This window comes from Sinocyclocheilus anshuiensis, unplaced genomic scaffold (genome assembly GCF_001515605.1).
Source record: "Sinocyclocheilus anshuiensis isolate Anshui unplaced genomic scaffold, SAMN03320099.WGS_v1.1 scaffold392, whole genome shotgun sequence".
In the NCBI taxonomy this organism is placed as follows: Eukaryota; Metazoa; Chordata; class Actinopteri; order Cypriniformes; family Cyprinidae; genus Sinocyclocheilus; species Sinocyclocheilus anshuiensis.
Window position 1 is genome coordinate 586,364 of NW_015557091.1, and position 7,652 is coordinate 594,015.

Genomic DNA, 7,652 nt, shown 5'->3' on the forward strand with positions numbered 1-7,652 from the left:
CAGTCCTATTAATGCATAAATGTTGCTTCTTTTTGTTGCATATCAAGAGAGATTGATGCAGCTGATTCACTCTCTCACATGTTAGCCACAGTTTAAATCATGATCCAATTGTGAGATTGTGGTTGGTGATACCCAGCCCAACTAGTAAAGTGGCTAAAGAATAAGGCTGGTAGCTGTCAGCTGATAAATTGTAGGTTAAAATTTTACAATCCCTCATGGTTCTGCATGTGTGCCTTTAAACACAAGTTGCTCCAAGGCGATTTGGTATCGATTTAGCAGTGATGTGGTCTACTGGTTAAGACTCAAGACTAAGCTACTAAAAGTTATTCATTTTTTTATTAAGAATTGGTGATTTGAGGCAACGTTATTGTTAACTTCCTGAAAATGGAGTGAAGTGCATCTCATTACCATGTTGAGGCCTCCTAACTCGCCCTCAAAGTAGGAAACGGGCTTTGGCTGAGGAACTGGAGGATAGAATGAGAAGACTATTTAGGTATGCATACTAAAATGAATGCACTTTGACACAGACTGATACATTTACTCACCACCCTGCCTCTGTAGACCCAGTAAGGCCATAAAGCGGTTCTTGTTCACCCTCAAACCGCACAAGATATCCTCCATCATCCAGAGCTGCCTCTGTGCCTGAATCTGCTCCTGTTATGGAGTTTGGATTGAAATCTTTAAGTAGTCATTTAGCAGATGCATTCATCTAAAGTGACTTACAACTTTTAAACTTTTGATTACTGGTCCATATCTTTAACCACTATGCCACACTATCCCAAAGAAATAAAGAAATTCCATTTTAATGCTTATAACCTGACAGTTTACAGTACTGATGTTTCTGTATGAACAGTAATTTAAGCAGAGCGTCACTTAAGTGTTTGTGTGCATTACCTGCGGCGCTCCAAAGTGAAGGATGTGTTGGAGGTGAGAATGGAAAACGGACAGCTCACTCTCCATCCGTTCATAATCACTCCACAATCTGTCCATCTCCTGAAGAAAAGAGACATTGCTTTAGTAGGTCTGATTCATACATTAATAACATGCATGAAATGATGCATATATGTTATATATCGGCTGATTTATGGTCAATTTAAAACCATCAACTTATTGGTTATAGTATGAAAAAGGCAGATATAACAAACCGATAGTTTAACTGCGTAAAAGCACTGAATTGTATAATCTCTGTTGCATAAATTAACATTTATTTCTCTGTCTAAGATAATTAAATACTTGCCAAAACAAAATTAAGTCTGTACAAAATATACACAGGGCTTGACGATAAGCACAAAATAGTGCTGCACGAATTGAAGAGAAAAATCGAATTTAAAATGCAGTTAAAAATCGCTTGTTTGTAGGTCTGTAACATTTTGTGATGATATATCAATATTGCTGTAAAATAATAAATAATAATAATAATAATAATAATTAGTAGTAGTAGTAGGAGTAGTGCTAAATACAAATATAAAAATGACTAAATAAAAACAAAACAAAAAATATTGTATTATTTCACCGCTAAATAAAAGATACAAGTATTTAAGAAAAATAATTTTATTTTATTTTACAACTGTAAACTTACAATACTAATATTTATGGCTGTCTTAATTTCAGCTTTTCAAATGTTAAACCATCAAACTTGATTTTGATAAAGCTTAAAACTTCTCTTGTTGATAAGCGCTTCTCATTACAAGTTTGGGAAGATGGTTGGCTCGTGTTGCGTTCCCAAATGCATGTTAAAGTGACTCAAGCTCAGAGCTGAAAACACCGGTGGATCATGAGCTGCTTGCATGTAAATGAACACTGTGCTGTGCTTCACTCTGAAACACACAGCCTTTGCAGTTTATTTCACCAAGTCATATTGCTATCTTGGTTTTATTTAATCGTGAAACCTTAGCACACACATACACACAGTACTGTACCGATGACAAATCACATATTCTGGCTCTGAGTGTAACCAGCTCCTCCTGAAACAAAGCCTTCTGGCATACTTCCTGCTCTCCAAGAAGTCTGTCTTCCATGCCCAGCCATTTGATTTCTAAAGCATACTCAATGCTTTTCTAAAGAAAAGGAGAGAGCAGGCAGGAATGCTTGTGAGGTGTTTTTATCTGCATGATTTCAGTGTATGTGATCTGTTTGTGCGACCAACCTTATCTGCCTGTAACTGAGCCAGCTGCATAGAGACGGACTGCAGCAGTTTATCACAACCACACAGACGAGTGAGAACCACCTGAACGACAGGAAGGCAAGGATTCAAAGCCTGACACAAGCTCTAGGCTCTGGATCAGGGTTATTATAGTTAACTAAACTATTCAAATTAGTGCTGTCAAACGATTAATCGCGATTAATCACACCCAAAATAAAAGTTTTTGTTTACATAATATATATATATATATAATATGCATGTATATATTTAAGAAAAATGTTGTGTTTATATATTAAATATATTTATAAATTATATAAAATATAAGAATATGAATATACACATGTAAATATTTTCAAAATATATACTGTATGTGTGTTGTAAACAAAAACTTTTTTATTTTGAATGCGATTAATCGCGATTAATCGTTTGACAGCGCTAATTAAAATACATTAATTGAAATACAATTAAAAAAAAACAGAAACAAATGTATTTTATTTCTGTTAGTAGCTTTGGTATTTCTCATTTTCGTTAAGTTTTAAGTTGAAGTACTAAAATTAATAAAACTAAAACTGCAATAAAATTTTATTAAATTAATACAATTTAAATTTAAATTTTAAAAATTGTAAAATTTAAAACTAAACAAATGACAAAAACACACAACAAAATTACTAAAACTTTCAAATTAAACTGAAAACAGATTTTTTTAAATAAAAATGAATTCAAAATATTTATAAAAACTATAATAGTATATTGAGGATGCTAAACTAACACTAGGCTGGATTAACGGAAATGTTCTTAAGAAAGAGGTGCATTTCTTACAAAATTTTCTTAAGAACATACAGCCTCTTATAACCTCCAACTTGACTATTTCAAGCCCCAAAGGTATACAAAATATTCTTAACTTTATTATGAATTCTCACAAACACACACATTATAGTGCACTCACATCTGTATCGTTTTCCAGATCTCTGATTGGTTGTATTTCTCTCTCCATGAGGATGTCTGATTTACCTGCCTGGAGCAACAGGAAGTAAATAATGGTGTAAAAATAGTGTAGAAACAATTTTCACACCTTGTAACACCTTGAATTAAACTTGAAATTTTGAAGTTAAGTGAAATATAATTTTCTTGTAAAACACTCCAGTAATCTTGTTTTGAAAATGCAATTTCAATGACTTCTACAGTATGTTCTAAATGACATTTATGTGCTGAATCATGGCTGGAAAAAAACTGGCATGAAAAAAAATCTAATAAACTGCAATATGTGCCTACATGTGGCTTTACTGTAACATTTTAGAGCAATATTTAAAATGACGAGACCACGTGATAGTGTTACAAAATTGTCTTTTCAAACTGTTTAAAAGATCTATTTTGCAGAAATTAAACAGGATGTCCGATCACAAATGAGGAATTTTGTATTTGCTGTATTGCATGGAAAATTCACTTTGAAACATTGATAACATGAATTTATTGTCACAGATTTGTCTTACCTTGCACATTGTCATGTGTTCTGCTGTCTGGTAGTTGGAACAGTAGCACACAGAACATGGAAACTCGGACTGAAACACAGACAGACAGTTAAAGAAAGTGTGTATTTTTGCACAGTATCAGCACATTTGCATATATTCTTTATTCTCACCTTGTCGAGCAGATGTCCCCTCTCTGTGTAGAAGCAGGGTGACATTGGAGCACTCGAGCAGTTATCCAAGGGCCAACCGTCCGCTCTGCCCATATTACTGTGGCACAGTGACCCATACTGATCTCTGGGAAAAGGAGGCTGCTTGAAGGCTGCTTTCGGATGTAGGAAGCAAAGAGGTTCCTCATCTGCGTTCAACAAACGCTGAGAATGCTCAGTAGCTTCAGGTGCACTGACAGAGAGAAAGAGAGCTGATCTTAATGCTTTGTGGACTGTTTTGTGAAAATCGTTCGCAATGTGTTGCAAGTTGCAACTTGCAGGTATTTGCAGAGAGGCTGTTATTGAAGAACAGGATGGCACCACTGATAATGGACCAAGTGGAAAAGCCTTGTTATTTATGGAAAGAGATTATCCAGTCTTAAAAAACACAGAGGTCACTTAGAAAAGGTTCTCATCTGGTTTCAATAACACTCACCAGTTTAGAACAACTAATTTGTATAGAGAGTTCTTAAGAGGGCAGTAACAACAACAACAGATGACCATTAGAAAGTGGTAATCAAAGCTAAATTATGGCTGTTTTGGCATAAGAACCCTTGACTGACCTTGACTAACTTCAATTTAAATGCTACAAATGTGTAAGTTATATTTAAGTAGAAAAGGCCATGAAGACTCTTTCAAGGTCCTTCATTCTGTATCATTCTGAAGCATCTCAGATCATTTACATTGGTCTGCTCTCAAGTCTTCCTCTCAGCTCTGGTGTCTTCATTTTAATTCCCATCATGTCTTGATCCAGTAGAGTCGGTTCTGTCTGCACCCTGCTCAGTTTTGTTGTGGTCTGGGCGTTTCGTTGTGGAAACATGGCCGTGTGCTGGAGCTCCATGGTTTCAGCGTTATCTCCCATCTGAGTGAAGTCCTGAAAACTGGCACAGCGTCTAAAGAACGAGAAGAGTCATTAAAGTGAATTGCAGATTCCATACATGTAGAGCGATTCTAGATTGAGAGCTTAGGTTCACCTGTTGATGATGTCATCAGCCTCCATGCTTGCTGATTGGCTGAGAGCCCTGACCCAACCCAACATGTCCTCCTGGGTTTCAGCGCTCATGATGTACGGCCGCATCCCCTGATGAACAACCTACAGGCACAAGTGTACAATGAGACTATATGTACATTTAGATTTAGGAGCTCCAAAAGATGTCCACTCTCACCTTGAATGCATATTTGCGGTTCCTGCACTCTCTAGGGGAGCAGTAGAGAATCCTGTAGCTGGGAAGAGGAATACTGCCCAGAACAGACTCCTCACGGCTGTCTGGAGAGAGAGGTTTAGAGAGGGATTTCAGGGATTTCAGGGAATAAGACTTAAATATCTAAAGAGGAAAATTGTCATTTCATTCTTTTTGAAATGGAAAATGACTGCACTTTAAAACATTTATTTTAAGTTATATATATATATATATATATATAAGACAATCACATAGAAATAGTTTTACCTTTATAATAATAGAGGCTTTTTTTTTTTTACTTTATTTATTTATTTATTTATTGTGGGGTTTAAAGTAAAATAAATGGAAGGTGGAAATGACATAAAAATATAAAACAGGAAATGACATCACAGACCCCTGCAGACCTTAAAGACTGTAAAGGTCAGTAAATCTCTTAAATTATCAGATCATTTTTATGCTTTATAAATGAATGATATTGGCTAAAATATGTTATTATAGTATTTATATACTATTATAGTATTTCATAATATTTTGAATGCGTTTTTTACTTCATTTTTCATTTTAATTTAATTTTTTTTATTTTTAGTAATTTTGTTATGTGCTTTTGTCATTTTATTTTTTAAATATTTCTATATAACTTTAACTATTTCAGTTTTATTTTTCATTAATTTTAGTACTTTAGAACTTATTTATGTAAAAAAAATGGAGTAAATGTTTTTCATAATATATGAAACCAATATACAAACATTACATTAAAAAAATCTTGTTATTTGAAGCAAAAAAGATTTTTAAACTAGATATTTGTCAAATATTTCTTGTCATTATCTATCATAATCTGGTGATGCTGCCATAGACAGACACACAGATGGTCAGTATTGTGCTCTAATCGTTACCCTCTTGTACAGCCATCCTCTGATCACCACAGGACAGTTAGGGTCTCTCTTCACCGCTTGACATCTCTTTCCAAACGTCTGCACTTTTTCATGACACTGGACGTATATAATCACACAGTCAGTGGGTTTGAAATATGTAGTCGTGTGTGTTGGTCCATATGTGTATGTGATTCACCTGGTCTCTGATCGGCAGAAAGGACACTGTGGCGCTGCTGGAGGCCTGACTGACCCTGTCCTGATCCTCCATCCTAGACAACAGCAATGGATCAAAGCATCAATAATCATCGAGATGTTCAGGTTAGCAGACTTTGCTATTTTATAGTCAAAGGACACATTGAGTTTTGATTCATTGAGATATTAGTGCTGCCAGTCCATCACTGGCTCAATATCAGGTTTTAGGAAGGCTTGCCCACATTGCAGGGCTTCTGGGAAGCACTCCAGTTCTTCGTTTAGAGCTGCTTATACATACTGTATTTTCCATATTTACTAACTGCGTTGGTAATGCAGACCTGTCCATTAGAATTGTTTTTTTTTTTCAATAGTTGTTTGTTTATGCGTTGTTTTGTGAGTTTTCTACTTTCTCCTGATCTTCAGCTGCTCGTTGGAGGTTGTAAAAGCACTTTTGTCTGTAAAACTGTTTTGGAAAGCCCTGTAAAAATAAATAGGATATAAATGGCAATGTTTCTCATAGTAGGTGAATAATTTACAGAAAATATTTATATTGTTTATTTTGGCTTTAGTATAATGTTAGCCTATTATTTAATTCAAGATTTATTTATATTTTATATTTTTTTATAAATTATAATAGATAAATGTGTATTTATATGTAATATCTTTCTCAAAAAGTATAAATACAGAAAAATGTAATTTAAATATAAATAAAATAATTAAAAATAGATTACATTTTAGGGGTGAAATTGTGAAAATATTGGTTTTAAGTTATTTATTGAGCAACTGTGGCTCGTCAAGGTGTCATCGTTTACAGACACACTTCTGCTTTTCTTAATCAGTCGCCTTATTTCATAACATTCAGTCAGATGCTAAGTCATGTTTGACCACAGTTGCTCAATAAGTTGCTCATCTCACAGTCTCACACGCTGTAGCATGTGTTCTCTAGCTGCTGTAGTGTGTACATAGACCTCATACATTCTGACAGCCTCTCTCTTCTCTGAAAACCACTGCTGCCAGCACTGTACGCTGATTGTTGAGAAAGTCCATTCCATTTTTTGTTCACGTCATTCCTTTATTCCCACTGACATTCTTTGGTCATTTATCCGAATAACAGAGCTATTGAACTGATGCAAACTAGATTTTTACATTTATAGAAAATGTGAGTGCTGCTTTCTTGTGCAAAAGTCAAAGCTGAAGTCTTCAGAGTGTTTTAAGTGAGTTGCTGAGATGTTTTGAGTAGTTGTGAGTGTGTTGCTGTGCGGTTGCTGGGGTGTTCTGAATGGTTGTGGGTGTGTTGCTGTGCGGTTGCTGGGGTGTTCTGAATGGTTGTGGGTGTGTTGCTGTGCGGTTGCTGGGGTGTTCTGAGTGGTTGTGGGTGTGTTGCTGTGCGGTTGCTGGGGTGTTCTGAGTGGTTGTGGGTGTGTTGCTGTGCGGTTGCTGGGGTGTTCTGAGTGGTTGTGGGTGTGTTGCTGTGCGGTTGCTGGGGTGTTCTGAGTGGTTGTGGGTGTGTTGCTGTGCGGTTGCTGGGGTGTTCTGACTGGTTGTGGGTGTGTTGCTGTGCGGTTGCTGGGGTGTTCTGAGTGGTTGTG

General features: G+C 35.8%; 2 pseudogenes; both read right to left on the reverse strand.

The window, feature by feature from the left end:
* Window positions 1–5,864, reverse strand: part of LOC107677118 (Ig kappa chain V-III region NG9-like) — a 15,159-nt pseudogene extending 9,295 nt beyond the window's left edge.
* LOC107677245 (uncharacterized) overlaps window positions 1–7,652 on the reverse strand; it is a 15,566-nt pseudogene that overhangs the window by 4,275 nt on the left and 3,639 nt on the right.